The sequence below is a fragment of the Mustela nigripes genome, chromosome 13 (genome assembly GCF_022355385.1).
Source record: "Mustela nigripes isolate SB6536 chromosome 13, MUSNIG.SB6536, whole genome shotgun sequence".
Taxonomy (NCBI): Eukaryota; Metazoa; Chordata; class Mammalia; order Carnivora; family Mustelidae; genus Mustela; species Mustela nigripes.
In genome coordinates, this window is record NC_081569.1 from 55,285,266 (window position 1) to 55,296,371 (window position 11,106).

An 11,106-nucleotide genomic window follows, 5' to 3' on the forward strand; every position below is an offset into this window, starting at 1 on the left:
AGGAAAGTAAATGCTATCCTGATAGAAATACTAACTAGGACACTATGCTTCAGGCCCATTTATGGCAGTTCAATTTCATAAAATATAACAAAAACATATATTTTAAGAACATAGTTTAAATACATATATATGTGTGTGTGTATATATATATATATGTATATATATTTCAAAATAACTTATGGTTTAAGAAGAAAATAATAGAATTTGGAGACAAAAACTAAATGTGATTTAAATACTCTGCAAAATTTATAAAATGCAACAAAAATGATCATTTGAAGGATATTCATAATTCTAAACGATTATATCAAAAGGAATTACCGATGAATAACAATCTAAGCATCAAATAAAAAATGAAGAAAAGAACAATAAACTTAAATATAGTATAGACTTAAAGCAAAAGAAGATTAGAAATAAAAGTTGTAAGTGAAAAATGAAAATGCCAAAGAGTATCTATAAAGAAGTGATTCTTTGAAGAGAATCCCAAGTAAAATTGATTTAAAAATGATTATACATAAATAATATTAGAAAATTGGAAATATTTGTATAACAGGCTAGATATAAATGCAACTAAGGATTGTGAATATCTTAATGACAATATAAATTTAAAAATTAGAAAAATGTAAAGACTGAAAAACCATGTATTCTATATTAAAATATTTAAAAACCCGGACCAGAAGTTTTTACCAGAAAATTCTACCAACTATTCAAGAAGCAAACTTTTCTATACCCTAACTCCCCTGAAGAAGAAGATGTAAGCTTTCTCTACCAGATAAAAAATTCATCATAAAACTGATAATTAGAGCAGTATGGCACTAATACTGTTATAGACAAACAAATAAAGGAACATCTCAAAGCAGATACATGCAGCTATGGAAACAATATAGGAGAAAAGTGGTATTATAGATTGTGGGAAAATGAGGAACTCTGTATTAAATGGTGCTGTGAAAATGAGGAATCCAGGTAGAAGTATCAGTGTAGAGCCTTACATCAAAAAGTACAAGAAAACGACATCCAAACAGATCTACTTAAATGTCACAGTCAAAACTAAACTTTTCGACTACCTTTTCTGGGAGAGTATCATTAGAAACTCAGAGTTGAAAAGATTTTCTTAGGAAAGACATATACACTCACATGCACATATAAATGCTAACTAAAGAAGAATAAATGTTAAATACAATTTTATCTTTGCTAAAATACAAGCAGATGAAAAGATAAACCACAAACTGGAAAGATATGTAATCACAAGAATATCAGAATATCAAAACAACCATGACAAATATAATAGCATAATAGAAAAAATGGCAAAACTCACCAAAATGAGAAAGCTCAAAGGAGAAATTAGTTTTAAGAGGGAAATAACCAGAAAAAAAAGAGAGAGAGAGAAATAAAGTAGTTTGGGTCTGTTGAATTTTAAAATCATGGCAGAAGTTGTCAATCATATAACCAATAGCCTGCAAAATTGGTAGAGATAAGAAGGGTGTGGGAGGGAAAATTTACTTAGCCTGGTGATTGGGGCAGGTGGGATGGAGTGTTCAAGAACTGAACAGATGTTCAGCCAGTCTACTTGTTTCAGCCCCATCCTGTATCACAGCTCAGAGCTCAGTGTTACCCCTGCCAACCCCTTTCTGCAACATGACTTAACTTGCTTCTTAGTGGCCTTGCCTTTCCTTCCATCATCTCTTGTGGCTAGTAAGTGTTCAATTTTTTTTTTTCTTCTTAAATCTAAGGGACATCCTTCCCAATGCCTGTCTTTATCTCTCCCACTATCTTTGTCCTTATGAGCTTGCAATATATATATTTTCTTATCCTCTGTTGTTGATTGAAGGGTAAAGATAAACTTGTATGTCCAATAGGCCATGATTTGCTTGAAATCCTCTGCGTGGAAATTATTGCCAAATTATCTCTCTCTACAATCAGCTGAGGTCTGTAGGTTCTCTGCATCCCAATTGTGTTTTGTTATAGAAAACTATCATAGTCTCTGGGTATGATTGTGGTCTAGCACTTACTGTGCACAGTACAGTATTGCACACAGCACAATATATTTTAAGGATAAATAATGTAAGTAAAATTCCAGGGTTATTTAGCACATCTGAGTAATCGTGGCCCTTTCCACCTGGTAGCTAGCAGTAACACCCACAGTCTGAATCCTTGACTAGAATGGCCTTCCCTAAGCAACATTATAGAGGATTTCCGTTTCGGGTGGAACTTTGGACGGAGTGATCCTTGGTATTTTCCTCTTGAGATTCTAATTCCACTTTTCTCTTTTCATTTTTCCGTTACTTTGAAGGTTAGCAGCAGCAGCATTGAGCCTGAGAAAAGCTTGAATCAAATGAAACCGATCACTGTTCTATTCTTCATGGACCTCTCTTGGGGACTGCCATAGAATATCTTACTGAATTTGGCATTGTGGCCTGGATGCCCAACAGTTTGGTGATCTGATCTCAGTCTTGTCTTTAACATGCTGAATGTTATATTCTTAATCCCAGCTCACTGCTTTAGTTTCTTTATAGGGAAAAAGAAGAGACGAGCATAGCCAAGAAGGTTTGGTCCAGCCATGAATGAATATGAAATCTTAGAGAGAAGGCTGGGCTCATAGTGAGAAAATAATGCTGGCATTAATCCACTTAGAATTGCACAGGGCTCCCACCCCTCCACCTACAATGTGGATTGGTTTAACACCCTTTGTTGGTGTTATTTGGCCATTCCCTTCAAATGCTAATGACCAGCTAGTTTAACACCCTTTATTGGTGTTATTCGGACAGTCCCTTCAAATGTGAATGAATAGCTTGCTTTGTTTCCATAGACAGGGGAGCCAAATAACTACAGGGCCTAGAAGCAAATTATTTCTCTGGTATAGACCCACCCTGAATGATGAATTGGGCTCTATGGTGGCTGTTTCACTGAAGACCGATATTTCCCTACCGATCGCAAACCAGGCCAAAAAAGGAGCTAAACCATTTTCTCCTCATTATCACCTCATTAAGATCCCCAAGCCAGTGCAGGGCTGGGGTAGAGGCCTGCTACAGGTAGCTTAATGAGTTTCTTATTTATAGGCCCTGTGCTCTTATGCAAAAGCTTGTTATTCCCAGGCTTGGAGTATGGCATTTTCTAAAGGGAGTTAAGAAATGTAATTATCAAGCATCTTAGTATGGGCATCACACTACTTCTTGGCCACTTGTTCAACAATAAATAAATACATTTGCTAGATTTGTAGAATTTGATAATGGGCTGTGATGTTTACCCTAATTTTCTCGTTTTCTTCTTCTAACAACAGAACAGATGCTGCCCCAGATGTGGAAAATGCAGATGTTTGCCAGCTTCAGGATAACTCCAAATTCGGCATTCTACAGATCTGTTTGATTTTCAAGGGAAAAAAAATCTCCCTTCCCCACACAATGGTATTTTTTTTCTTGTTTTATATGTGACTTGGAGATCACATTTGAGACATGAAAAGCAGTCCCAATTTTAGCTCTCACATGAAGATATTAAAATTGCTGATTCCCTATGCAAATATAAAGACTATAATCAGTGTTCCATATTTTGGGTTTATAAAAATACTAAAATTTCAGGCAATGAACACTTATTAAGCACTGACTATGTGTGTGTGTCTGGCATTGTGGTAGTGACAAAATGTTAAACATGTAAGTCATTGTCATAGATTTAAAGAACTTTATCATCTGAAGAAGTCCTAGCAGTCATACCCTAATTTATATAGAGACACATATGTTTATTCAAGTGTGTGCATATGAATATGTATGTTCATATATTTCTCCACAAAAAAAAACAGTATATATTGAAGGAAGTGGAGAATAACTTTAAGGCAAAATAAAAGTTGGTCAGTAGAAAACAAGCCAAATAATAGGTACATCTGTTATAACTAATATATGGTGACTTAGGATATCAGAGCAAAAGCCACATAAAAGGGACCCAATTAAAAGGGGAAAGAAACTGGCTGTACTTAAGTAGTTAGTTTAGCAAACACCAATAGTTCAAATATTTGTGTGCCTATACTGGGTGATATGAAGTATATAGAAATGAATATTATAAACCATCTCTTCATCATGTTTATGAGTAAGTGGGGGTAGAGTAGGTACATAAAGCCATAGGATACCATACAGAAAACTCATTAGACAAAGAAAAAGCTAAAGAAGTATCAGGAGGACTTCTTCCAATTTAAGAAATAAAAGAACATGGAATGGATAAGTTAGAATTTGAGCTCACAACAGGAACGGAAGGTTTCAAAAGAGTGGTTGGTTTCATATTTTCATGTGGGACACACTTAGGAGCAATAATTTGTTCTCAGGAACTTTAAAGATAGACCCCTTATCTTCAAGTTATATTTTCAATACCTGCTCCCTGTTTTCACTTGAGTTTTATATGTGGTTTGGAGATCACATCTGAGACATGAAAAACAGTCCCAATTTTAGCTTCCACAAAAAGATATTAAAAATTGCTGATTTCATATGCAAATGGGTAGGGTGGCTGACATAGACAAAGAAATAGTTAAATCTCACCCTATCCTGTGCTATTTCTGCGTAAAAGTCTCACAAAGGTTTAAGGTAGGAGATGACAGTTTACATACATTCAGAAAATAGGAATTAATTTATCCTGGCAAGAATTTGGGAGTATATGCATAAGGATGAAAGATTAGAGAAAAATCATAGGTCAGGATAAGAGAAAAGGTGGATCAATAAAGCCAAGTTAGGAGTACCTGGGTGGCTTATTCAGTTAAGCATCTGCCTTCAGCTCAGGTAATTTTCTCAGGGTCCTCGATGGAGCCCTGGTTGGGGTTTCCTGCTCAGCAGGAAATCTGCTTCTCCTTTTGTCCCCACCATCCCCCCCCACCAGCTTATACATGAGCACTCTTTCTCAAATAAATAAATAAAATCTTTAAAAAAAAATAAAATTAAAGCCAGGTTAGAATTTTCAAGCTTTGTTCTTGAGAGAGTAAAGAACATTTATTTTTATTCTAATTTTTTTCCCCCAAGCAATAGGAAGGAATGATCAGATGGTTTGGATAGACCAGTAAAGGGAAAAACTAGAGTTTGAGAGATCATGCAGGAGTCTAGTCAATAGTCCAAGAGGTGGGGAAAAAAAAAGTTCTGATAAAGCAAATGAAATCGAGATGAATTCACGATAGACTAGAGTTGGAATACTAATTTAGCATTTCAGTTAGGACACTTTCATAGTGAAAAGTTTATTTAATTGAAGATTAAGATTTTAGCTCGGATAACTAGGGAAATGACAATATCATTGACAGTATGTGAAAATATGGGTGAGAGCTTTTGCTTTAGAGTTTGGTAGTGGAATAGATGATAAAAACTTATTTTTAGAATGCTAAGTTGGAAGTTCAGACATCTTTTGCAATAGTATGTCCAGCAGGGAATGGCAAATTTGAAACTATAGTTTAGAGGAATGTTTTCATTTATCCTCTAGCAGCAATTATTTAAAAAATATATAGAAAGAAAACAAAGAATGGAAAGATTCATTATATCTATTGTATGAAAAGAAGACAAATTTGAGGAGAAAACAGGTTCAGTTTCACAGTAGTTTATATAAGAGGAATATTCAAGATGAAATAGATAAATAGTGTTGAATGTTCTAAAAAAATGCAATCGAGAAAAGGTCATTATATTTGCTGGCCAGATGGTAAGAAGTGAACAGTTGAATATTAAGCTATAAGTTTTTAGCTTAACAGATGTATACAGAACATTTCATCAAGAAGCAATAGAATACAAATTCTTCTTAAGTGCATGTGTAACATGCTCCAGGATAAATGATATGTTAGGTCACAAAACAAGTCCTGGAAGTTTGAAATCCTATCAAGCATCTTTTCAACCACAGTGGTATGAAATTAGACAGCCATTACAAGAAGAAAACTAGAAAATTCACAAATATGTAGAAATTAAACAGCTACCAAATAACCAATGAATGGGTCAAAGAAGAAATTAAAACAAAAAAAATTTTGAGACAAATAAAAATGCAAATACAACATACCAATACTTGTATAAGCAGCAGCAAAAGCAGTTCTAAGAGGAAAGTTCATAGTGATAAACACTTACATGAAGAAACAAGAAAAATCTCAACCACCATGACCAGGTAGATTTATTCCCAGCATATAAGCAAAGTTCAACATGAACAAATCAAGCAAGGTGATATGACACATTAACAAAACCAAGATAAAAATTATGATCAGGGAGGGTCCAAAATGACCGTGTAGAAGACCCTGTACTCACCTCCTCCACAAACTGAATCTATACCTATTTATGGAGCAATTCCTCCTAAATAAAAATTGAGGACTTACTGAACAGCTCCTATGTAACAAAAGACTAAGAGACCACATAGAGAAAAAGAGAGATGGAGACATGATAACTAAGGGTACCCCCCCCCCCTCAGTACTACAAATTGCAGTAGGGAGGGAGGGATGGTATGGAGATATTGTGAACAGATTCTTCTGCCTTGGGACACTAAAAAAAAAAAAAAAAAAAAAAAAAAAAAAAATGCATCACTGTTGTTTCAAAGAGCAACCAAAGTATAAAGAAACTAGATCCTAGAATCCTTTTAGATATTCCAAACTGCTAGAACCCTCTCTAGGTCAGAGGGCCTGACAAATGTCATGGCTTACATTCCCCTTCCCCTATGATAATCCAGAGAGAAGAGGAGTCCAGGGGCCATAGCTGGTCTCCGGCCTCAGTGAGACCTAGACTCCCAACCCATATGAGCAGACCCACCGAGGCAGGCCCAGGATGGTGAATACTTCTGGCAATACCCACTATAGCTCCAGCCATCTTACCAAAATAACATAGATGCAAAGCATCCTGGAATACTCTAGGGCCATCCCTGGTAGAGAGTGATCAAAGATCACCCACGTGCACCTTGGCTTTGGATGACATGCCAGGGCACTTCTAAAGAGCGAGGGCTGGGAATATCCTGGCCCATGCCCACTTCAGCTTCAGGCATCTTGCCAAAGCAGCCCCTGCACAAGATGCCCAGGACCTCTCCCCCTCCCCATGCCAGCTAGCCAAAGTTATCAGGCACATCCAGTCTACACAGAGGATGACCATACACAAGACCATTACTTCAAGTTCAGGTGAAGGACCAGTCCCACCTAATTTACAGAAAAAATAACGAGGAGATAGAAATATGCTCCAAAGGAAAGAATAAGACAACACCTCAGAAAAAAGAACTAAATGAAATGGAGATAAGCAATCTACCTAATAAAGGATTCAAAGTAATGGTCCTAAAGATGCTCACTGGACTGAATAGAAGAGTGGACAAACTCAGAACTTCAATGGAGAGAGAAAATATCTAAAAAGAGTTGGATGATACAATTAAAAATGAAAAAATATGTATACTAGATGGAATCAACAGATTCGAGGATGCAGAAAAATAAACCCATGATCTTAAAGACAGGGTATTGGAAAGTACCAAAGCAGCACAGCAAAAAGTAAAGAATGTAAAAACTGAAAATAGGTTAAGGGATCTTTTGCACAACATCAAGCAAATAAACATTCACATTATAGGGGTTTCAGAAGGGAGAGAGAAAGGGGCAGAAAACTTGTATGAGGGGCATCTGGGTGGCTCAGTGGGTTAAAACCTCTGCCTTTGACGCAGGTCATGATCTTAGGGTCCTGTGATTGAGCCCCGCATCAGGCTCTCTGCTCAGCAGGGTACTTGGTTGCCCCCCTCTCTCTGCTTCCCTCTCTGCCTACTTGTGATCCCTCTGTCAAATAAATTTAAAAAAAGAAAAAAAAAAAAGAAAACTTGTATGAAGGAATAATAGCTGAAAGCTGAAAAGTTCCCTACTGAGGGAAGGGAACAGACATTCAGGTTCAGAAAGCAGAGAGTTCCACACAAGATGAACTCAAAGAGGTCTGCACCACAACACATAATAATTAAAATACTGAAGAGAAAAGATAAAGAATTTTTAAAAGAAACAAAAAAGAAGCAACTAGTTATGTCCAAGGAAAACCTCAGAAGTCTATCAGTTGATATTTTAGAAGGCAATTTTCAGGTCAGAAGAAAGGGGCATAATATATGCAAAGTGCTGAAGGGAAAACCAAAAAACCCAACCCTGCAACCAAGAATACACAGTAAAATTATCATTCAGTAATAAACGAGAAGTAATGAGTTTCTCAGAGAAACAAAAGTTAAAGGAGTCCATCATTACTAAACTGGCCTTACAGGAAAAAGGCCATGGAAAATTATGGAATGAAAATATCTCATGACTAAAAGCACACATACAATAATAATAGTAAAGCAATCACTTATAAAACTAGTATGAAGGTTAAAAGACAAAAGTAGTAATTTCAATTATATGTAAAAAATAAGGGGACTCACAAAATTAAAAAGATGTAAAATGTGACCACATATATAAAATATGAAGGTGGAATAAAAATGAAGATTTTTAGAATGTGTTTGGATTTAAGTGACCATCAAGTTATGTAGAATGCCATATTCTTAGGATGCTACATGTGAATCTCATGTTAACTACAAGTCAAAAGCCCGTAATATTCAAAAAATAAAGCTAAAATTTACACTAAAAATGTCATCAATACAAGAAAGAAAAGAAAGGAACAGACAAGAACTACAAAAACAACTGAAAAACAATTAACAAAATGGCAATGAGTATGTACCTATCAATAATGATTTTATTTTTATTTTGAGAGAAAGAGAGTGTCGGGAGGAGGAACAAAGGGAGAGGAAGGGAGAATCTTTAGCAGGCTTCACGCTCAGCATGGAGTCTGACATGAGGCTCTATTTCAGGACCCCAAGATCATGACCTGAGCCAAAATTAAGTCAGATGCTTAACCATCTGAGCCATCCAGGTGACCCTCAGTAATTTTTTAAACGTAAATTGTTTAAATGCTCTGATTCTAAGACCTAGGGTGACAGGACGGATAAGCCCATCTATATGCTGCTCACGAGAGACTCTGTTCAAACCTAAAGACATATATTTAGACTGAAAATGAAGGGATGGAAAGATATTCCATGCATGTGGAAACAAGGAAAAAAAAAAGCTGGGGTAGCAATACTTACATCAGAGAAAATAGAATTTAAAACAAAGTAACAAGAGACAAACAAAGGCACTACATAGAGATAAAGGGATAAATCCAACAGGAGGATATAACAATTATAAATATCTAGACATCCAACATTGGGTTATCTAAATATATAAAGCAAAGATTAACAGACATAAAGGGAGAAATTGACAGTAATTTAGTAATTACTAAACATCCTACCAACATCAATGGATAAATCATCCAGGCAGAAAATCAATAAGAAAAGAGTATCTTTGAGTGACACATCAGACCAGCTGGATTTAATAGATACACACAAAGCAACCCATCCCAAAACAACAGAATACACATTCTTTTTAAGTACACATTAAACATTCTTAAGAGTAGATCTCATGCTAGTCAAAAATCAAGTCTCAATAAATTTATGACTGAAATCCTTTTAAGTATCTTTTCCAGCCAAAATAGTATGAAACTAGAAATCAATTACAAAATTAAAAAAAAAAAACCCACCCAAACGGGAAAATACAAAAACACATGGAGGCTAAACAACATGCTACCAAAAAATCAATGGGTCAACAATGAAATCAAAGAGGAAATTAAAGGAAAAAACAACAACAACAGAAGACAAATTAAAATGAAAATACAATAGTCCAAAAATCTTTGACACAGCAAAAGTAATTCTGGGAAATTTATGGTGATAGAGTCCTACCTCAAAAAATAAGAAAAATCTCAAAAACTATAACCTTTCACCTAAAGGAATTGGAAAATGAAGAACAAACAAAGGCCAAAGTTAGTAAAAGAAAGAAAATAAAGATCATAGTGGAAATAAGTGAAATGGAGACTGAAGAAACAATAGGAAAAAAAAAAAAAAATCAAACCCAGAGTTGGTTCTTTGAAAAGATAAACAAAACCTTTAACCAGATTCATTAAGAAAAAAGAGAGAATCCAAAAATGGATAAATCAAAAATGGAAGTGGAGAAATAACAACCAACACCACAGAAATACAAAGGGATTTTTAAAGAACATTATGAAAAATGATGTACCAACAAATTGGGTGAACTACAAGAAATGGGTAAGTTCCTAGAAACACAAAATCTTCCAAACCTGAATGAGGAAAAAAAACCCCAGAAAATCCAAACAGACCATTACTAATTACATAGTATCAGTAATTTAAAAACGTCTAACAAAACTGTAAAATTAGATGGATTTACAGGTATATTCTATGAAACATTTAAAGAAGAGTTGATTTCTCTTCTCAAATTATTGCAAAAAGAAAAAAAAAAAAAAGAAGAGAAAGGGAAGCTTCCACATACATTCTATGAGATCAGCATTACTTTGATACTAAAACCAGAGGATGAAACCATAAAAAAGAAAACTATAGACCAATATCCCTGAGAAACATAAATACAAAAATCCTCAACAAAGTATTAGCAAACTACACTCCATGATACATTAAAAGGATCATTTATAAGGATGAAATGGGATTTATTCCAGAGATGCAAGGATGGTTCAATGTTTGCAAATCAATCAATGTGATATGACACATTAACAAAATAAAAGATAAAAGTCATATCAATAGATGCAGAAAGAGCATTTGACAAAATTCAGTATGCAATTTATGATGGAAAAACTAGCAAAGTCAGTTTAGAGAGAACATACCTTAATGTAATAAAGGCCATATATGACAAAACCACAGCTAACATCATACTCAATAGTAAATCAGGGTTTTTTGTTTTTGTTTTTCTGTTTTTGCTAAGATCAGGAAGAAGACAAGGATATCCACTCTCAGCAGTTTTATTCAACATAGCACTGAAAGTACTAGCTGTAGCAAGCAGATAAGAAATAAAAGACATCCAAACTGGTAAGTAAGAAGTGAAAATGTCATTATTTACAGATCACATACTATACATGGAAAACCCTAGAGATTCTACCAAAATATTGCTAGAATGAATTCAGTACATTTTTAGAATACAAGTTAATATTCAAATATGTCATATTTCTATACACTAATAATAAAGTAGCAGAAAAAGAAATTAAGACAATAATTTCATTTGCAATTAAACCAAAAGCAACACAATACCTAGAA

At 34.8% G+C, this 11,106-nt stretch overlaps 1 long non-coding RNA gene across 1 annotated transcript in view; it reads left to right on the forward strand.

The window, feature by feature from the left end:
• LOC131998687 (uncharacterized) overlaps positions 1-3,382 on the forward strand; it is a 112,124-nt gene extending 108,742 nt beyond the window's left edge. Inside the window, exon 3 of the long non-coding RNA XR_009398822.1 lies at positions 3,275-3,382. This is a non-coding gene — a long non-coding RNA (uncharacterized LOC131998687). The remainder of the gene's footprint in view (positions 1-3,274) is intronic.
• The last annotated feature ends 7,724 nt before the right edge of the window (positions 3,383-11,106 follow it).